This window comes from Coptis chinensis, chromosome 9 (assembly GCF_015680905.1).
Source record: "Coptis chinensis isolate HL-2020 chromosome 9, ASM1568090v1, whole genome shotgun sequence".
NCBI classification, from domain to species: Eukaryota; Viridiplantae; Streptophyta; class Magnoliopsida; order Ranunculales; family Ranunculaceae; genus Coptis; species Coptis chinensis.
The window spans coordinates 74332395-74355911 of record NC_141464.1 but is presented as its reverse complement, the minus strand read 5'-3'; positions in this window follow the sequence as shown (position 1 = coordinate 74355911).

Here is a 23517-nt window from a genome sequence, read left to right as displayed (position 1 = left end):
TCACTGTTAGAAATCCCCTTGTCAGTTTGTTGGTAACACTTGGCGGCTGTTTAAGGTGTTCGATCTACTGAATGCGAGTGGTGAATACCACATAGGGTATCTGATATTACTGAGCACTTTGTTGTAAGGCGATTTGGTAATTTCAATTTTAGCTTGCAAACTATGATGACGCATTCCAGTGTGATTGACGGTGTAAGCAACAAGGCTTGGACAAAGAGGCCATTGCTGCTAGTTTGGCAACTACTGTGCTAGCGGATGCAGGTTGCAAACTAGGATTTGCAATATCTCCGGTGGGTGGGAGTATCTTGCTCATGTCGTTCCGATGGGTGAGTTATTGTTATATTAACTGACCTGTGTTTTTGTTTTGCTTGCAGATTTCTCTGTAAAAACACGAACTGATCGGCAGGAAATAGAGAGGTTCGCACGGTTAACTCGAGCTCAGAAACAAGTGAAACTGCCGGAAGTAGCTCATTTCTTTGTAGAAAAAGGAGGTCCAGCGATTAGGGAGAAAAGAAGAGTTCAGAAGGACAGGGCTCGAGGTCAAGTTAGGAAAGGGGTGATAAACAAGCGAAACTGCCGAAAGTAGCTCATTTCTTTGTAGAAAAAGGAGGTCCAGCGATTAGGGAGAAAAGAAGAGTTCAGAAGGACAGGGCTCGAGGTCAAGTTAGGAAAAGGGTGATGGAGAGACGAACAAGTGACTTGGTAACTAGGGAAGATAGGAACCGAGGTCGTGGTAGTTCTAGACGACCCTCCGGAGGTGCTAGTGCCTTGGGGGCTGGTGGGTCGGGCTGGCGACCTGAAGGGGGATCGATTGACGCGCCTATAGAGTTGGAGAAGGTGGTCTTCAACCCACCCTCGCGTGTGGAGTAGTTCAGCGAAGAGGAAAGCAGATGCGTCGGAGCAAGACGCTGCAAAGGCTGCCAAAGCTACGAAGCATGCATTTGGGGAGAGCTCCAGTACGGGGGCCGGTTTGGTGGTGGTTGAGCTGACGGTAAAGCCACTCACAGTACTCGGTCGAGACCAAAATAGGTTATGGACCTGACAACTTTTGGAGCTAGACCGAGCTCGTCCCCTGTGTTCGCGAGCCTACCCCATCGGGCGGGCAAAGCGGCGGTCCAGTGCATTTGGTGGGAAGCTGTGCGATTTGAAGACTTGGAGTCGGCAATGGTGTACTTGGATGACCAGGGGGTGCAGCGGACTGTGAGGTGAACTGATTGCAGCTTCAGGTCGAGTAAGGTATCGGCTTGCTTACTTGAACATATAGCTCTGGATGATAATCGTAAGGAGCTGGATGCCAAGGGGCTAGCTGATAACCTAAAGTAAATGGAGATAGCACAATGTCTGGTAAGTAACACTGTCCAGATTTGATTTGCTTGTTCGTTTATGAAAACTACTGCGAACTGATTGCTGTTGTATGTGTGCGATGGCAGCTTGTAAGTGGTTTTTAGAAGCTGAAGGAGATTGCCCAGTTCACTGAGCCAGATAGAGAGGCTGTGGTGAAGTTGAAAGACGAGCTGAAGGATGTTCAGGATGCATATGGCATAGATCGCCGTGAGCTTGAAGTGGTGAAGAAGGAGTATCAAGAGCTTAAGTTGGCGAAGCTGATGAGGGACACTGAGGTGGACGAACTAAAGCTAAAACTACAGGATACTGAAGAGAATGTTAATGCTGTTACTGTAGAAATTGGTAGGCTGAATGAGTACGCCCTACACTGGAAGGGAGTTGCTCAGGACGCTACCAAAGCTTATGACATTCTAGATGCCGACTTCGTTGAACTGTAGGCCGATTATAAAGCTTTGAAAGAGGAGCATGAACGCGGGGCTCTCCGTACCTCTGCGGTATAGGTACAGGGAGATGCAAGTGATGCTCTTTACTCCTGCGGTTGTTGTACAAGAGGTTGCTGAGCCTCGAATTGAAGCTGTTATGTCAGATGTATTTGTGAACTTAGATGTGGATGGTGTGTTAGTTGTGATTGAGGGGAGGGATGCCGAAGTTGAGGACTCGCTGGCGGCTGCAAATTTGGCTGTCCTACCTGGGGTTGGCGAGTCGTGAGAGTAAATTGTTGATGTTTGTAATTTGTGATACAATAGAGCTGGTTTCCCGAGGTAACCTGGGCAATTCGCTTTTCTTGTTTCTGTTTGTTAACATATTGAACGACTTGGCTCCTCGTACTGGTTTGGGGTGCCAGGTGTGATGATGCCTGATGGTTAGCCGAGCTAGATTTCCTGAGTAGACTCAGCAGCTCGGCTAAGTTTTGCACTGTGGTCTGGGTTTGCCTGACTAATCCATCTTTTTGCTTATATGCTATGTTTGTTGTTTGCTTCTTTGTTTTGTATACCTCTTGCATGGTTGAATGTATGAGTAGTGATATTGCTATATCTGTGTGGTTGTGTAGATGACTCTTTGTAAAAGTAGGCGATTTTAAGTAACCTGTGGTTTTCAGTGAACGTCCTGTCCTTAATCTGCCCTTAGCGTTGTAGGTCGCATTTGACGAGCATTAGTGACTCGTCATTGTGGAGAATTAGTGTACGACCTGCGTAAATAGTAGGACATATGGCGTGCTCTTCATTGTGGAGAGCGGAAGTATTTCTACACGTGTGTGACACGTGTAAGAATATGAACGATTGGAAATATGTAATGGTGACTGCCAGGTGGCCTGCCGTTTGGCGTCTCGATGTAATTATGGCATGCCTAGGGAAGATAAGTTATTTGAGAATAAGTAGAATTGTTCCTAGAAGACCAAAGGCATTTGTTTTTCTTCTTATTGCATCCACTCTTCTCCAGACTTCTGGGTGCCATTTTCGCTGCTGCTTACTCAGGTATGCTTTGCTTCTGTATTTGGTTAATTCTCTTGAACAGAAAAACTTGTATGTTGAGTGCTAACTCGCTTGATGTCAGCCTTCCTTGTAGATTTTAGTATGGTCAGGTGTCGCAAATACACTAAGGGGGAAGGGAGTTTGAGGGAAACCTCCCCGCTTATAATGGAAGAAATGGAGTTCCAACCTCATGTGCATGGTGACCGTGGTAAGAGAAAAGTTGTTGCGTCAGAAGCTAAGGGCAATAAACGACCCAGGAGTTCAAGTCGCTCGACTGGTGGCATTGTCTTCAGGTCTCCTCAGCGGATGAATGAGATCGATCTGGCTGCTGAGGAACGTAGCGACCAGGGTCAAGGCCACCACGTCGCTAGTGATAGTTCGCCCCATCGTCTCGGGGATGTGGGGAGTGAATTCTTCTACGTGGGGAAGATGAGGAAGAAGCGTGCTGTAAAACGTTTTGACTGCAACTTCCACTCAACACCCATAGCAACCAGTCAGCTGAAAGGGATCGTGTTGGATGGTGATAAGGCTGAGGTTGAGGACGAAGATATGGAGACACTGTTGGGAACCATGGATATGGCTACTTGTTTGGTGAGCTTGTCATTTGTTATGTTTTTCTTTTTGTTTCCTGGGCGACTTTAACTTTGGTATTGTACTTATAGTTTCTTGCGGGGTATGACAAGCTGAAGAACGCAGGCACCACGCTGGTACTGATGTTAACTCACACGTCGAACTGGGATGTATGCGAGCTGCGTGGGGAGTTGACAAGAAGAAACTGGAAGTGATGACCAAAAAGTATCGGGATGCTGCTGATGAGAATTCTGTGCTTGTTAAGGCGATGGCTGATCTGCAAGGGAAGCTAGCTGAAGTTACCGAGTATGCCAAGCAATGTCAGGTGGTTGCACGCAAAGCGCAAGATGCGTACACCATGGCCTATACCCAATATGCCGAACTGGAGGATAAATGTTTCGAGCTGAAAAAGGCGTGTGGTGGTGGGGAATAGGGAATGGATATGCGTGTGGTCAGAAATGTCACACCAATTTCTACGTGGAAAAACATTATTTGTTCCCGACTCTTCGATCTCCGAGGTGTGACGCACTCTCCACTCCCAAAAACCCATAAACAGTTTTAAAATATGGGGATAATTAAAAACCAAATAAAAATTTTAACTTAAACAACAGTCATCTTCATTACCAAAAACAATTTACAAATGAAAATGCAAATAACCTTATCTCAATCGAAAATCTATATCACCTCAAAGGAAAACAAAACTTATCCCGAGATGAACGCTTAACTTAAAAACCACAAGCAAAGAACCGATCTTCTTCAACACTAAACTCGTCAAGACTTATCAACTATGTTCATTTATCGAACACACTTTGATAAGCAAACATGCAAATCGGGTCAACATTATAAAAATGTTTGGTGTGAGTAGCTCTAAAACAACATATACTTATACAAATATATCCATAATCCATAATGCGGTAGCTTAGTTCTCTGGTTTTTTTAACTTTCAACGACAAATACAACATCTTTAAGAATAATAATGAAGGCAGGTAGTTCCTCCACTGAGGCGCCTTAACTTCCCACTAACCACACAACAAACTATACACATAATAAATAAGGCATGTAGTTCCTCCATCAAGGCGCCTTAGGTTCAACTAAACAAATAACCAAACAAACGTATTATATACGTACCTCATTTCCTGCTCAATCACAGAGTGGGTCGTCTCTGCCCAAGTAACTAGTTTGACCCACCCTTCTGCAAAACCATATATAATCATCTATCTACAGATACATCATTAACAAATATATTACCATAATTATATTAATTCAAGCTTTCTTTGCGTGTCCCTAAAATCACGTCGTATCTATGTCTTACCTAGTTTCTGGCTACCACAATCGCTACCCAACTTAACATGTACATCCACATGCCTCCCCTTACATAATGAACCACCGTGATGCGTAACCACCCCGAAGCGGGATGCGCGACACCGGGTAAATCCTCACACGGAAGCAATTAATATCGCCACTATTCGCATAAAATATTTGATCATCGTTCTATTTGTAACGGAATAATCAAGCCACTATTCGGCGATTTCGCCCGGGTCAGCCGAAGACCATATTGATTAACCGAAACGCCGGAAGGGCAGCCCGAAGGCCATTCATATGGCTAAACGCCGGAAGGGCCAATCACATGAGTTATGGTAGTCGTTCTAGGATTTTCGTTCGTAATTTATTCAGTGTCATATCGTTAATGACTCATAAACATTCCACTATATCTTCGTTGGTCAATTACCTTTATTGCACTAAGCCATAATATTTAGAAACCAATTATATCTTATAACCACTTTAATTCTCCATGCCAATATATTATTGCACTACACCACACTCCCCGCAAATATTCACCAATACTATATTAAGCATCTCACATATAAAATAATGGAGTGTATATACATTTTCCAAGATATTGCATTAATATAAATATCCCAAAGATATTATCTCATGTCACAATGCTTCAACGTGATCACATACATTTTTATTATAGCATTATTAGGAATATAATATCTCCTAATATCTCAATATCGCCGTGTCAAAAATACACACAACATCAAGGTCAAATCTTAATTAGATAATTGACCAACCAAGGTTATACAAGCTTCCACAAAGATTTTTTATTACTATATGTGTCCATATAATATACACATAAAGCGTAGAAGACAAATAAGCGATCCACCGGTCCACGATCAAAGCCCAATATATATATATGCTTTACACACCTCACGCCAAATCTAAATTAGATAATGACAAACCCAGTTATACAATCTCAACAATATTTTATTACTATATTTATCCATATAATCAAATATGTGAAAATTGGAAAAGTCAACATTCCCAGTCAACGGTCAAAGTCAACGGTCAACAGTCAAAGTCAACGGTCAAAAGTCAACACATCATGGTCAAGGTCAAACTCAACATGTCATAGTCAAAGTCAAACTGTCCTGGTCAAAGTCAAACTATCCTGGTCAAAGTCAACAGGTCCTGGTCAAAGTCAATTCATCATTGTCAAAGTCAAACCGGTCGTTTCAGGTGTTTGACAAGTTGAGTCGTTTAAATATGGTTCATGGCTAAGGTCAAAGGTGCATGGCTCATAGGCTCATGACCAAGGTCATGGTCCGGACCCAACTGGCCAAGCCCAAACCTTAAAACCCAAAAGTCTAAACATTGAAAGACACAAAAAGATCTATTTTAAGTCCAATGGATCGGCCTAAGAAACAATATTAGAAACGCCCAAAACGGTTAAAGTGGTTCGGTCCAAAATTTAAACGAAACCGCCCCAAAACAAATGGGAGAAGGCCCAAACAAAACTTAATTAAACTGGTCCAAAACAGTTTAAACTAATATGGACCGCCCAAGCAAAACAAAATAAGATCGGGCCCAAACAAAATAAACCAAGTTAGGCCCAAAGATTTAAATGAAATTTCAGCCCAACAACCATCTAAGCCCAAGCCCAAATTGGATTCTTTTCATCATCTTCTAGCTACCAACAACCATGTTCTCCTCCTCCTCCAACTTCATCACATCGGGTTTGACTCACAATTAAAACCCTATAACTTTACTTAAGGTCAATTCCTAAATTCTAAACTCCCCAAAACTAGATCTAAAAGGTTTCGCCACCATTAATGGTTCTTCCAACCTCAAATAGCCCACCATCGCAAAGACTAGCTACTTCAATCATACATCAACAACCAATCAAAACCCAAACAACAAACACAAACATCTAAAACCTTGTCCAAGAATGGCGTTTAGCCATTGGGACTGTTTTAAGGCTCCCAAAGCCCAACCACCGCATCTAACCCCAACAACAAGTAATACAACAACCAAAATCCAACTAAAGCAAAACAACAAAAACCAAAACGAATCCGGGGTTTTCGGGAATCTTGCAGTTCTATCAAATGTATCGACACCCCACACAAAACAAAGAGTTAAAACTATGTTGGACGCTTCGCGGAGGTCGACGCCATTGGCCTTTGTTCAAAGTTTGAACAGAGCTCCACAGTTCAACCAAAGATTATCACGATATTACGGTTTAATTACAAACCGAAATTTAATAAAATTTAATAAAACGAGAATAGCCACGAAGTCCAATACAACGGAAAATGAACAAGATCAACACCGAAAACCATAAGTTGGTGAAATAGCAAAATAGCTACTCTTTGACGAATACCGAATGAATCCTCGTCGTCCGGATCGCTCCACCTCTCCAAAGCAAACCAGCTTCTCTCTCTGCCTCCATTTTTAATATCTTATTTTTCTCTCAACCCTATTTTCTAGAAAAATGTGTTTATATACTTGGGTCCGAAACCCAAGCCCAACACCGACTCGGGCCTAAAAACCAGGCCCACATATCCCGAGTCCAGTCCGACGAATTTTTAAAATAAATAAATAATTAAATTAATTAATTAAATAGAAAAATACGTATTTAAAAAATACTGGTTACACATGCCGGAGCTGCAACCCCCGACCCGATCTTTGCCCGAAGGATAAATATGTTGTTGTTGCTCCTTGATGGTGATATCCGTTCTTGTCTTTGTCAGTGTTAAAATTTTGTAAGTACTTTGTCTGTTCTCCTCTATGTATGAGAGTTAAACAATAGAGCTGAGTTGTCAGGCTTGCCTGATCAGTTCGTCTTTTTGGTACTGAGACACAGTGAACTGGTTTCCACGAAAGTGGCAGTTCGATGTTTTGCTAAATTGTAAGAAATACCGATATGGATTTTCTGGGTAGACCCAGCAGATCGGTGGAACTGGTTCCCTGCGTTAGACGGGCAGTTCTATTGAATGTGCATAGAATGCATGTTTTTGCTTGATGCTTGTAGCTAGTATTTTGTTTATAATGCTTATGGTGTAAAGTGGCTAAGGACCCTGAGACTTAGCTTAAAGAAGCGTTTCGCTCGTAATTATCGTTCTCCTTTGTGGGTTGACCACAAATTAAGACAGTATATGCAGGTTAATATCGTTTTGATATGTGAGTTGCCCACATGTAATAACCATATAGACTGTGAAGCCTGGTAGCTTAGTTAAGCGTGCCAGCTTGCAATGGTGTAAGGCTCGCTGAGAGCATTCTTATTGATCGACCCCTAAAGTTAAGGGTTTTCAACTGGGTGAATTGGAGAGGCGCTGGAGCTTGTTAGCTCAAGAGAGCGTGCTGCTCATGGAGAGCGTTCTTACTGAGTTGATCCTAGAGTTATATGTCCTTAACTAGTGAGAATTGGAGAGGCTCTGGAGCCTATGAGCTCGAGAGAGCGTGCTGCTCACGGAGAGCGTGTTAGCTTAAGAAAGCATATTGCTCACTGAGAGCGTTCTCACTGAGTTGATCCTAGAGTTATATGTCCTCAACTAGTGAAAATTGGAGAGGCTCTGGAGCCTATGAGCTCAAGAGAGCGTTTTGCTCACGGAGAGCATGTTAGTTTAAGAAAGTGTATTACTCACTGAGAGCGTTCTCACTGAGTTGATCCTAGAGTTATAAGTCCTCAATTAGTGAGAATTGGAGAGGCTCTAGAGCCTATGAGCTCAAGAGAGCGTTCTGCTCACGGAGAGTGTGTTAGCTTAAGAAAGCGTATTGCTCACTGAGAGCGTCCTCACTGAGTTGATCCTAGAATTATAGATCCTCAACTAGTGAGAATTGGAGAGGCTATAGAGCATGTAAGCTCAAAAGAGCATGTTGCTCACGGAGAGCATGGTAGCTTATGAAAGCGTATTGCTCCCTGAGAATGTTGAAACTCTAAAAGTGTTGATAATGGATGTGTACTGGTGGTGCTTGCGGTACAAATTACGTGGACTTGGCGATGCAAGTACATGGAGTAGATTATAATAACAAGCATAAGTAAATTAAACTTGAATTTACAATTGCAAGTGCCGACTAGCAAAGTTGGTAAAACCTTTGGGTGATGATACCAGAGGCCTGGGGCTCGAACCCCGCCAGCATCAAAGAGTTACTGATCTCATTTAAAATAGGCTTGCCAATAAAAAAAAAACTTGAATTTACAATAAATGAAAACATGGAATATACAACAATGTAGTCTTATTGATAAAACTTCTTTAACAAATAAGTGTTCCAAGGTCGTGGCAATAATTTCCCTTCTTGGGTTTTGATCCAGTACGCTCCGTTGCCTACTACTCGTTCCACTATGTATGGTCCTTCCCATGTTGGTGCTAGTTCAGAGTCATCTTGAGTCTTTTTCAGAACTAGATCGGTGTTGAAAAGATCGAGGATGTACTCGTTTGTTGTAGGACTTCTTCAGAGTTTGTTGATAAGATGTCACTCTGATGGCGGATAGGTCACGCCGTTCTTATAGCAGATCGACCTCTCGTGCTAGGACGGAGTCGTTGTGTCTAGACTTCGACGAAGTTGACCCGACCGAAGTCGTAGTATTGTCGATTCCATTGGGGGATAACTTTCTCGTGCCATAGCATAAGGAGAATGGTGATTCGCCAGTGCTAGAGCGAGCTGTGGTGCGATGAGCCCACAATATGTTTTCTAATTGATTTGGCCATTGGTTCTTGTTCTTTTCAATCTTTTTCTTCAAATTTTCTAAGATTGCTTTGTTGCTGGCCTCTGCTTAGCCATTACTTTGGGCGTACTGAGGAGTGGAGAATACATGAACGATCTTCCACTTGTCCAAAAACTCCTTGATTGTTTTTCCCTTGAATTGGGAACCATTATCCATCACCAATGTGTGTGGCAAGCCGAATCTGGTAATGATATGGGTCCAGATGAAGTTTCTAACATGCAACTCTTTGACATGTGCCAATGGAATTGCTTCGACCCACTTAGTGAAATAATTGGTTGCAGCTAAGACGAAGCAAAAACCGATGCTTTTCTGTGGGATGAACGGTCCCATGATGTCCATGCCCCACATGTGAAATGGCCAAGGGCTCGCGATGTTAATCAATTCACGAGCTGGTTGTATGATGTTGTGGCCAAAAGTCTGACACTTGACTCACTTGAGTACATATGCTTTGGCATCGATCTGCATGCGAGGCCAAAAGTATCCCTGGGAGATCGCTTTGTGAGCCAATAAGCGACCTCCCGCATGGTTTCCACATTCTCCCTCATGAATCTCAGCAAAGATCAGCTGACCTTGTTCTGGGCTTATGCACCTCAAGTGAGGGCCGCCATCGGATTTTCTAAACAACTTGTTATTGACCAGGCAGTAATGGCGTGCCTGATATGGGATTTGCCTAGCTTTGGTACGCTTTTCTAGGAGCGTGCCGTGTTGGATGTACTCTATGATGGGTTGCATCCATGTTTGACTCATCTAATGTCCAGAGAGTGGGCATAGGTCGCTGATTTCTAAGACGTGCTCCACTTGGTAAGCAGGTCAGTCAACTACCTCAATGAGTAATTGTAACGCCCGTATTTAAAATACGTAATTATTTATTAATTAATTAATTTAATTATTTATATAAAATTTGCTGGATTGGATTTGGAATATGTGGGCCTGATTTCTGGGCCCAAGTCTGTATTGGGCTTGGGTTTCAAACCCAAGTATATAATCACATTTTTCTAGAGAATATGGTTCTGAGAAAAAAAATAATATAATAAAAATGGAGCGAGGAGATAAAAGCTCGATTGCTAGGGAGTGGAGTGCGACGATTCAGACTAGGAGGGATTCGTCGAGCTGTTAATTAAGGTGAGTAGTTTAGTTTTTTTTTTTTTCCTTTTTCTCTTCTATCGCCTATACAGTTTATAATGAGATAACAGTTTTACGGGAGTATAACAGTTTTATGAGAGTACAATGTTTCCTGTTATTTTTCCTGCTCTTCCTCGTCCGTGATTGTTCTGTTTTTTTTATTAGTAAAGTCGGTTATACATTTGGACTGTTGAAGCTTGACAGAGCGTCAATGGCGGCGGCGCGAGCCCAAGAATCGTCCTGCCTGTATTTGTTTGAACTCTTTGCTATGGTTTGAACTTGTAGTGTTGTGGTATGATTGAAGATTGTTGGTTTGATGTTTGGGTGATGTAAGGTGTTGTTGAAGCTTTGAACAAGTTGTTAATGGCGGACGAGATGTCGATCTAGTGTGGAGGAAGGGTTCAATGAAATTTATAATGTAGTTGTGTTGGTTGTCGATTGAAGGGGGTGTGTTTGAGTGTGTGAGGGCGGTCGAATGGGGGCTGTTGGGAGCTTGAAGACTCGTTAATGGCGATCGAGATCTAAGTTTGAGTGTTCTCGACAGTATATAAAAATGTGTGGTGTGTTAATTAATGTTGTTTGGTTTTCGAGGAGGAGGAAAACCACTTGGTTGAAATGGGTGCACGAGTGGAGGTTGACGGTGGTCGATCCGGTGGTGGAGGCTGCTGTGAGGAAGAAGGAAGAGGACGACCTGTTCCTCTTAGTTGGGCTTGGGCCGAACCAATTTGGTTTAGTTCAATGGGCCGGTTTATTTTGGTTTTGTTTGGGCCAAAAATCTATTTTAGTTTTGGACCGGTTTTTATATTAGTTGTTGGGCCTTGGGCCGGTTTCAGTTTTTGGACTTTAGTTTTAGTTGTGTTGGGCCAAGTTTCTATTGAGTTTGGACCAGTTTGGTTTAGTTCTTTGGGCCCGGTTTTAGTTGTTTGGTTGGGCCAGTTCTATTGTGTTCTTGGGTCAGACCACATTAGTTTTATTTGGGCCGAACCAATTAAAGTTTTGGGCCAGTTTCAAGTTTGTTTTGGGGGCCGATCCGTATAACTTAATATGGGTCCAATGGGTCTTTCAACAGTTAGACTTTTGGGTTCTAAGGTTGGGTTTGGGCTTGGCTAGTTGGGTCCGAACCATTACCTTAGTCATGAGCCCATGAGCCATGCACCTTTGCCCTTAGCCATGAACCATGGCTATGACCCTGAACCTGTTGAACATGGAAACGACAGTTTGACTTTGACTATGACGTGTTGACTTTGACTTTGACTTTGACCATTGACCATTGACTGTGGAATGTTGACTTTTTCTAGATTTTCACATATTTAAGAATATGGACAAATGTAGTAATAAAATATTGTCAGAAATTGTATAACTTTGTTTGTCATTATCTAATTAAGATTTGACGTGAGTAGTGGGTAAAGAATATAATACTAGCACGTAACAAGAAGGGAATTCTTATAAGACTTAGATATATACGTTTTTATGATAATTAAATTATATACAGACTTAGATTCATGGACTTTAGTATTGAGCTTTGATGGTGAATTGAGTTCACATAAATATATTGAACGAATACGTTACATGATTGATTACTATTATGAGTTGCTAGTTAAATGAATTGTAGTATTTATGAAGACTTGAGATATTCCATATAGTGTAGTGCAATATATGATTGGCACATAAAATAATAAGTTTCGAGATTTGATATAGAGATATTTGGATATCGTGCAATGAATAGTATTGACACGTGATAATGTGGATCGTATTATACCGAGAAACGTTGAGCTTCAGTACAATTAAGTATACTGGCATGAGATAAAATAAAAATTATTATGAGATATAAACGTATGACACCTAAATACATTACTTAACGAAAATCTTGGAACCTAGCTACCACAACTCATGTGATTGGCCCATGTGAAGAGCGTATGTGATATGATTGGCCCTTCGGGCATTTTAGTGAATCTGAATGGCCCTTCTGGCGTAAGTAATGTGATTGGCCCTTCTGGCATTTCAGTGAAGCTGAATGGCCTTTCTGGCGTAGCCGAATAGTGGCTTGATTATTCCGTTCACAAAATTAGAACAAGATGCGCGATATTTTATGCCGAATAATGGCAGTACTCACATAATGGCTTTAGTGTGAGGGTTACCTGGTGTGCGGCATCCCGCTCAAGGTAGTTACACACGGAGTGGTTCATTATGTGAGGGAAGGCATGTGGATGTACATGTTCGGCGTTGGGAAGCGATTGTGGTGGCCAGGGAAACTAGGTAAGACATAGATATAACTTGATTTTAGGGACACGCAAAGAAAGCCTAAATTAATATAATTATGGTAATGTGTTGGTTAATGATGTATCTTTAGATAGATGATTGTATATGGTTTTGCAGAAGTGTGGGTCAAACTAATTACTTGGGCAGAGACGACCCACTCTGTAATTGAGCATGAAATGCGGTAAGTATAGAATATGTTTGGCTGGTTAGTAGTTTAGTTAGAACCTAAGGTGCCTCGTGGAGGAACTAAATGCCTTTTTATTATGCATATGGTTTGTTGTGTGGTTAGTGGAAAGTTAAGGCGCCTCAGTGGAGGAACTACCTGCCTTACTTATTGTAGTTAAGAATGTGTATTAGTTGTTGGAAGTTAAGGGTTTAAAACTAACTGCCTTATGGATTATGTATGTATATGTATAAATATATGTTGTATTTTAGAGCTACTCACACTAGCATTTTTATAATGCTGACCCGATTTGCATGTTTGCTTATCGGGTGTGTTCATTAAATGAACATAGTTGATAAGTTTTGACAGGTTTAGTATTGAAGAAGGTTGGTTGCTTCTTGTGGTTTACGTTAGCGTCACATTTCAAGATAGGTTTTGTTTTCCCTTGAGGTGATATAGATTTTCAGTTGAGACAATGTTATTTGCATTTTCATTTGTAATTTTAAATAAGGAGTTATTGAAAAGAGATTTGTAACCTAATCTTATTTGTGAATTTTTTGTAATGAAGAGGACTTTTGTTTAAATTTTTATTGGTTTTTAATTATCCACATATTTAAACTGTTTATGGGTTTTTTTGGAAGTTGAGAGTGCGTCACACCTCGAAAATTGAAGAGTCGGGAACAAATATTGTTTTTCCGAATTCTGTCGAAATTCGGGGTGTGACAGTAATTGTTAGGGGAGTAGTTCGGTGTTTGAGTAGCCAAATAAACTAAACTGTCTACATGACGGTTCTCGTCACGCAAGAAATGGTGTATAGTGGCTTTCTTGAAAGAAGGAAGTAACTGATTAACTAATTGGAGGTATTTAGAAAAGTTACCTTCGTGGGTAGTTTACTCTTTTGCAATCTGGCGAACAACCAGTTTCGAGTCACTAAAGACCTGAAGTTCCTTTACACCGAGTTGCATTGCCATGCGGAGCCCCATAATTAACGCCTTGTACTCCGCTTTGTTGTTGGAGGTCACAAAGTTGATGTGAACTGATTTCTCCATTATTGTTCCATCTGGTGATACGAGGACAACTCCGATTCCACTTCCTCCAGGATTGCTAGATCCATATACGAAGAGAGACCAGATGGTCTTGTCATTCCGCTTTATGGATGGAATATCAGTTTCTGGTTCCTAATTTAGGTTGTCAATAGGGAAATCTGCTAGAAAGTCTGCAACAACTTGTCCTTTCTGTGAGGTACGTAGGACGAACTCGATGTGGTGCTCCCCGAGCTCTTCAGCCCATACTGCCATGTGAGTTGTTTTGTTCTCCTTATGAAGGATTTTCTTCAACTGGAGGTCAGTGAGTACTTTGATTGGATGCGCTTGAAAGTAAGGTCTAAACTTTCGTGTGGAATATAGCAATGCTAGTACTGCTCTTTCAATGTAAGACTAATTCTTTTCAGTTGGAGTGAGCGTCTTTCTTGTAAAATAGATCAGCTTCTCTGAGTTGTTTTCCTCTTTAAAGAGAATCGAGCTGATGGCAAAGTCTGATATTGCTAGATACAGCCCCAGCGTTTCGCCATCTATTGGTTTTGCCAGGACGGGAGGTGTAGTCAGGTACTCTTTGAGGGTGGAGAACGCTTGGTGGCACTGATCGTTCCACGAGAACTGCTCACCCTTTTTAAGATGTTGCAAGAACGGTCGGCATTTGTCTGATGCCCTTGATATGAATCGGTTGAGTGCTGCTACCATTCCTGACAGCTTATGAATTTGCTTCTTTGTCTGAAGGTCGGGCATGTCCAAGAACGCTCGGATTTGGTCTGGATTAGCTTCGATCCCTCTTTGTGAGACTTGGTATCCAAGAAACTTCCCGGAGGATGCTCCAAAGAGGCACTTCTCTGGATTAAGCTTCATTCGAGTTCGGCGCAACCTGGAGAACGCTCTCTCGAGATGAGTGAGGTGGTCTTCCGCTTTCTTACTTTTGATGACCATGTAGTCGATGTAGACTTCTATGGTGTCACCCAACATGTCCTGGAACATGTCAGTAATGAGACGCTGATAAGTTGCGCTAGCGTTCTTAAGGCCGAATGGGAGAACGTTGTAGCAATAGATTCCTTGCTCTGTGATGAATGATGTTTTCTCTTGATCTTCTTCAGCGAGTGGGATTTGGTTGTATCCACTGTACGTATCCATGAAGGAGAGGAGCTCATGGCCACAAGTCTGGTCCACAAGTCAGTCGATGCGAGGTAAGGGGAAGCTATCCTTTGGCATTTCCTGATTGACGTTCGCGGAAGTGAAGTCGAGAGATTAATTAATGCCGTTTCTTTTGGAACTGCGACGAGGTTGGCGATCCAGTCTGGATAGTCTACTTTTCTGATGAAACCGACTTGCTTGAGTTTGTCGACGCCTCATCATTGATGGCTTTCTGGAATCGTAGGGATAATCGGCGAGGTCGTTGACGAACTGGTCTAGCATTAGGGTTCACATTTAGTCTATGACACGCAACATTAAGATCTATTTCAGGCACATCGACATACGACCAAGCGAAAACATCTTTATTCATGGCCAAAAAGTTTACAAGCTGGGCCTCGAGTGTGGGGTCGAGATTAGCCCCTACATAGACGAACTTAGGGTCATCTTCTGTTCCTAGGTTCACTCGCTCTCTGTTTACTACAGGTTGGGATCATGTCTTTGATGTTGATGCTTCCTCAATTAGACTAATCTCTGGAGATACTTTGTCGATCTGAGGGAGAGTGGAATTGGCAGCAGGATCTATAGCGACCTTTGTGGCGACGACAACAGGGGCTGAGGTGGCCTCTGTGGTCATGACAACAGGGGCTGGAGTGACTTTTGGAATCGGTGCTGGTTGTGCGACACATGATGGTGCGACCGGGTCCCGATCGGGGGCAACAACAACCGGTGGTAGGGGTAACAACAACCGACGCGACCTCTCCGGGTCTATGCGGTGGAGAAACAACAACTGAAGCGACCTCTGGGGTCCTGACTGGTGGAACAACAATGGTTTGAGTGACTTCTGGGGTTTGAACAGATGAATAGACCTTCTTGCTGGAGCCCCCAGTGTTCCGTGTTGGTGCTTTGGCTCTGACCTTAGCGACCAGGTCCTTGGCCATTGTGTAGCTGGTGGGCTTGTTCCTTGTGTGGGTATGTAGGTCGGTGGTCTTGCTCGCTGAGAGAATTTGATTACAATGATAAGCCTCGAGCTGATTGCTTCGAAGCTCCATCATGCCCCTTGGGCCTGGGAAGCGGAGAACTTGATGCAACGTTGATGGTATAGCTTGCATTTGATGAATCCAACGCCATCCTAGAATAACATTGTAGGATGACTTGATGTCTAGAACGCTGAAGCACGTATTGAAGCTGACTTTGTCCTCTCTAGATCCCACCAAAATTGGGAGTATGATGTCATCGATTGGGTCGGCTCTGGAGCCATTGAACCTGTAGAGAGGAGCGATGGGGTCTATGAAGACCGACTTGGGCAAATTCATCTCTTGAATAGTATGGTAGAAACAGAATGTCACATGAACTACTGGGATCTATCAAGACGCAGCTTTGATCGGTCGGTTCTGATTTTGACATGGACTACAAGTGCGTCATTGTGTGGGAGGCAAACCTTGTTGAGGTCGGCCTCCGTAAAAATGATATCACCTGAACTGCGACCGGAATTGTGTAGGGCAGGTGCGGCCTGGGAAGAAAAATGGTAAACTTCTTGAAGGGCGCCAACAAGCCGTCTTTTCTCTCTGGATGATGTTATTGAATCATCTGGAAACGTTATCATGTGAATGGTTCTGTCATTGTCTCGATCTGACGAATGCTGACGACGCTCGTGGCGGGAGCGATCTCTTGGTCGTCCTCTGCTACGGAGCTAGCTTGGAAGTTGTGATGTTCATGGTGAGGTGGAGATCGACTGCGCACTTTGTGAGCCATGAGCTTATGGCACAGATCACCATCAGCAATGTTGGTGTACTGCTTGATATGTCCTGCTTCGATGAGGTCTTGAAGGTAATGCTTTATCCCCCAGCACGCATCAGTTTCGTGACATTTGGCGCGGTGAAAGGCACAATAAGGCTGCCGGTCGATCTTCGGTTGTCGTCTGCGATGGAGGTCGGTAGTAGGTAGCTTTCTTGATCTTTTCCAGTATGTAACTGGGAGATTGTGTGAGAACATCGAACTCACGGTCATTGTTCATTCTGTTTCCCGACTTCCATTCTTGTTGTCGAGGTCGCTTTTTGGAAGCTGGGGGGTCGTCGGATATTGCTGCGACCTCCTCTTCTTCTGGTAGGCCTTGGCGCTTCAGGCCTTCCTGCAACTTAATGTACTTGTCGACTCGAGCGTATAGCTCAGATAAAGTCTCGGAGCGTTCTTTCATCAGCGATCTGGTGAGTGTCGTGTTGCACACACGACAGGTGTTGAAGAATGCCAGGGTAGCGAAGGACTCTTTCAGACCTGTTTCCATGCACAGTAGTTCGGCTTTGAACCGACCTAGAAATTCACAAATTGTTTTATCTTCGCCAAGTGAGAGCTAGAACAGCGAATCAAGATCAGCTTTCTTATGCCTGTTATGGACGTATTGACTAGCAAATGAATCGGTGAGCTGCTCGAAGGTCTTTATCGAGTCTGGCTTGAGTGAAAAACCAATCGAGTGCACCATCTTTGAGACTGGCGGGAAACAAACGACAGTGGAGGTGATCGAACTCTGGTGAACTGTAGAGTGCAAAGCTTTGAATGTAGCAAGCCACGTGCTGACCAGGGCATGTGCTGCCATCGTACATCGGAAAACGTGGTTGAACGAAATCTTGAGGAGAGGGTTTTACCGAGTACCTCGAGAGTGAATGGCGTGCACCTGCGACGTCTTGAGCATTTTTGAACGATCACGGGTTCGCGTCTTTTCTTCGCGACTCGGATAATCCTTGCGGCGGTTCGTTAATCTATTGATTAACCGTTGATGCCATTCGATAACGTTCCCAACAGGTTGTTGTTGTGCGTCTACTTGTGCGCGTAGAGCAGCATTTTCCTGCCTGAGCAAGGAAATGCTTTTATTCGTTAAACCTAGCTGGTTTGCGAGGCTTTGAACTTGAGCTTCGAGGCTTGCCATGCTTCGTGGGCATGAGATTTTTGGTTTTTGGTTTGTGTGAAAGTGGTTTCTCAAGTAATCGAGACCACAGACGGTGCCAATGTAAATGAGCGTTTTAGTTTCCTTCACATGCAAGGGAGGTAGGAGGATGGAATGGGAATTGGATAGGGGAAAAGGTTTAGACCTAGTTTGTTGTTGACCGAACTGCTGCGTATCTTTTCTTGATTCTGGGGGGAGAGAAGAATCAGGTCTCACGTAGTTCATATAAGTGGTATTTATAGGCATTGGAAGGTCTAGATCCCCGAGACACGTGTACTGCCATGTACATATGTAGGATGGAGATTGAGTATGAGTGTTAGGTTGGTTTTGGTTGGAATTATATGATGATTGGGAGTGGATGTAGTAGTTCATATATCATGGTGATTGGAAGTACAGGTATGGCTACTGTGATGATTGCATCTGGATAAGGAATGGTGTCCTTATTTGAAGCGTTCTACTTTAGGTCGTTCATTCGCCTTGAGGTATTCTTGAGCAAGCTAAAGTGTACCACCTACATGAAGCGAGCTGCTCACGAATCGATCTTGGAGGTCGGTGTCATGAGTTCGCTACGATCTCTGCTTATGCTTAACGCGTGCTTAATATTCTTCAATGAGAATATTATTCCCTTACAATGGTCAAGAAATGCTTTGGCAGCTATTTGTCAAACAAAAAATAAAATAAAAAATCATCTCTTGGTGTTTAATCCAATTTAGATGTAAACAGTTGTTGGTCGCAAGTTTTTTTAAGTTTGCAGATATGGCCATGTACTAAACGACTAAACCTGGCGCACGCTTAGTCACCCAAACCGTGGTCTACCCCTCCCGTTCCCGATCTCAAACCGCGCTTTTGCGGTTTTGAAGCGAAAGCTTTATAAAACCGCACTCTATCATTTTCAAAACCGCGCTCTCGAAATTTGTTCTCAAATCTTGATCAACCCACCTTTGCAAACCTAATTCTTGTCTTTGTAGTCTTGTCAAGATGGATTTAGCACGGAAAGTTTAAAGATTCAACCATCAAAATGGTATAGACTGTTCAAGAAGCAAAGTTAATCAAGTGAAATATGTTGTCTGATGATTAACCACAAGAAAAACAATAACAGAACCCCATATCCTCATTGTTCTAAGGTTGCAAAGATAGAATTAGTACTAAAGATTAAAAAGTTAAGCATTAGTAAGGTTGATGACGTTGTGATCTACTACGGGTTGAATCATTTGAGCAATTGAATTGAAGAAAGAGCTGCAGGGGTTTGATCAATTGAGAAAGTGGTTTTGGTTCAGACCAATGGGTTTCACTTTGTAATTACTTGATGTACCTGTCCAAACTTTGTTGTTTGCTTCCATTTGGATTATATGGGAATTAGGATTTAAAAGGTTTATTCATTTATTGGTAAAGTTTTATTATTGTAATTCTTTTTGGACAAAAATATATATGTTTGATATAAAAAAATATATATTTTTATACAAATTAAATGCCGCTCCACGGACGCTCTAGATCACAGAGCTTCTCAACTTGGGCTCTTTTGCGCTCCCGTTTCCGCTCTCACTCCTGCTCCCACTCGACGATCTGATGACTAAGGGCGCATGCAGTACGCTATTGATTGTTGTGGTTGACTTTTCAAACAATTTGCATAGAGTTGCACATGTGGGTGCCCTTTCAATTGGGGTGGGGTCTACGAGAAAAACTATCCATTCCCCCTATTCTAAGCATCTCTTCACCACAGGCGTCCCATTCTCAATTAACTTTAGTTAAAACTGCTAACTAGAAGCGATATTTCCTCCAATAGCTCCAAACCGAAGCAAAAAAACAACACAGGTCTATAATATTTTGAAATCCAACTACCTGCCTTTTTTTTTTAGGCTTACCAATTTGCCTTCTAAAATATTTGCTGAAAAAAAAATAGGAAATGACAATTGAAATGTGTTTTTTTACATTTTTTTTTTTTTTTTTTTTTTTATTTTTATGGGTAAGTTTGTTTTAAATGAGACCAGTAACTCTTTGATGCTGGTGGGATTCGAGCTCCAGACCTCTGGTATCATCACCCAAAAATTTTACCGACTTTGTTAGTCGGCACCTTTTTTCATCTTCTATGTCGACTCATGAATAGATTGATTCTCCACAAAATTTTTTTTTTATTGGGACTCAAATAATAATTATTGAATTTTTTTATTTAATAAGAAAACTAAAAAAATAACTGTTGGCCAATATTCTAAGGATAAAATTGAAAGTGCAAATCAGAAAAAATATGTTGCTAGCTAGATCTCCAATATAGTTGACAAGTGTTGCTTCTTGACTGGGCTTGGAGCCCTTAGAGAAAATATCACTCAGAGCAAAAAATCATAGATGCTGGAACGTCACTAGAAAAAAAATCCAACTACATGTATATTGTTGTACCTATTGAAATATAATTTATGCAACAAGAACAAACAGTGAATATAAGAAGGCTGAGGACACGGATCGGTACGCTCTCTTTAAGATTATTTTACGTCTATTCTTTTCTATGCAGATAGACCACGTCAAGCTCCAGGATACAACAGCCAGTTATTATTCTTATCTGTTTGCTTCACACACACCACAGAAGAAAAGGACGAACAATGTGACTGATATTATGATTGCCCAAAATAGTAGTTTAGAAAGTAAGGTTTTGCAGATACTGTATAGGCTGCTGGTAGAGGAGTATATATAGAGGGTAAAAATGTGGAGCACTAGTAAATCCGAAATTGTAGGGAACTGCTTCAGTTTCCTGATAAGGATTGGAGTCTACTAGTCCACTACGTTTCCGTTTCCCAATCCATATCCAATTCTATTTCCAAACCTATCAAGAAACAGGTTTACCAAAAAGAAGATAAGGGATCAAAGAGCCCAAGCCCAAGCCCAAGTTCACCTCTTGTTTTATTCAAAATAACACAACAATCCCCCACTTATTGGATACAACACCTTCACTAATATTAAACACATAGCCACTGGTGATCTCGGAGTCTTCTAAAAGGATGTTCCAATCCAAATCTATGCCTGCTAGTGTACCTGCAAATAACACCTAATGCATAGGCAATGTCAGGTCTTATACAATCTGTAGCATATCTCAAATTACCAATGATACTCGCATGTTCCTTCTGATTCACAGGTTCAACATTATTTGCAAATAATTTAACACAGGGATCAAAAGGAGTACTCACAGTCACGCAATCGCAGTAGTTATACTTCTACAACATTTTTTCAATGTAGTGTGATTGATCCAACCATATGCCATCAGATGATCTTGTAATTTTGATTCCCAACATTACATCAGCCTCACCTAAGTCCTTCATATCAAAGTTAGAAGACAACAGGTTCTTGGTCTCTTTCACAACATGTAAATTATAACCAAAGATTAGTACATCATCAACATATACGCATATGATAACACATATATTCCATCAGAATACTTATAATAAATGCACTTGTCACTTTCATTTATCTTGAACTCACTAGTAATAATAAAGTTATCAAACTTCTCATGCCACTGTTTAGGTACCTGTTTCAACCCATAAAGTGACTTAAGTAATCTGCATACCTTTTTACCACTACCTGGTTCCACAAAACCTGTTGGCTAATCCATGTAAATCTCCTCTTCTAAATCCCCATTTAGAAAGGTTGTCTTAACATTCATCTGAGGAATAACAAGATTATGAACAGCAGCAACAGGAAGTAATACTCTAATGGATATTACCCGTGTAACAGGTGAGATGTGAGAGCTTCTTCCGTGTAACAGGTGAGATGTGAGAAAGTCGGGTCCCAAAACCTTAGTGACCCTAAGCTTTTTTATATCATCTAGGTTCATCTTCTGTGTCCATGTATCTATCATGCAATCTAGATATGTCAGTGTCAGAAATATCAATATTAGGGGCCTTGGAGGATAATACCCCCACTAGCACCCCCACTATTTCTAGATAAATATGGAAATCTATCTTCAAGAAACTCAGCATAAGATAATCAACAAAAACATTACTCTTCATATCTAGAAAAACGTAGGCATTGCCTAAAAAGACACACTCAAAAGCCTTACTCTCAAGCTTTGAGATTTTAGGATCATGTTTCTTTACAAAAGCCAAACATCTCTATGTTCTGGAGTAACTCAAATTAGGCTTCTTGTTCTTCCATAGCTCATAAAGTGTAACATTTGCATTAGAATTAGCAATTTTATCCAACACATATATAGCATATGTACAACAAAAACAGCTTCACCCACAAATTTGAGGGTGCTCCAGAACTAAGCAACATAGCAACAATTAACCCCTTAAGTGTTCTGTTCTTACGTTCATCTACTCCATTCATTTTAGGGCCGGTGAATAAGGGGAGATGTCATCTCATGAATAATATCATGTGATTGCAAGAAAAATATTAAAATCAGTATAACCATATTCAGTACCTCAATCAATTTGAATTACTTTAATGTTTTTATCATGTTGATTTTGAACCTCAAGTACATAAGCTTTAAAAGCATAAAAAACACCAATTTTATTCTTCAGCAAATAAACATATATATGTAAATTCCGAGCAATCATCAAAGAAGGTAATAAAATATCTTTTACCACCTCTAGTAAGAACACCTTCAAGCTCACAAATATCAGTGTATACAAAGTCTAGCAGATTTGTACTTCTTTTAACTGACTTGTGAGGTTTCTTTATGATTTTGGCCTTAGTGCAAGATTCACCGTGTACAAAATCATCAAAATTCAAATTAATAATCAAATCAAGTATGCTTATGTTCTTAACATATTTCCTATTAATATGACATAATCTACCATGCCAACTATTAACAAAACAAGAAATCATGTAAGTAGATGTATAAAATTATTAAGATCAACAACATCCGATTTGGTCCATACACCTAACAATCTTCACCTTGGACCGAAACATGTCTAACCGAACCATTGGCTTTGTCTCACTAGTCAGGCATGACCAGGGCCAAGCCTAGGGACCATACATGGTACCCTCACAAATCTCTCACCCAAGACTGATACTGTCTCCAACCTTAGCCATCACTTAGCCCAAACCTCAGTTGGGTCTCATCTAAGGCGTGAGGTTCTATATCAATAGAAGTGTAGCTCCATTACTACTAGATTGAGATTATCTATCTTCAATATCTTCTTACATGCATATCCTTACCAACAAAGACACCAAACTTGGTGATCATATATGTACAATAGAGAAATTAATCTCAAACAATTATATTTAGTCAATGAAAAACTTTCAATGCATGTTAATCAACACCCAGTGCCACAACATATTGATAAGATAAATAACTAGAACATATAGTCTTAGGTTTTAAACTTTCTTAAATTAAAAACCTTAGCATGTAATTCTATGTTTTAATTCACCTCACAATATAAAACAAAGAATTTCAGAGTTTTGGTAAGGACTACGATATCTATCCTCCATCCGATTGAAAAATCGGATTATCACGTTTCGTTATTCGACGGGAAATT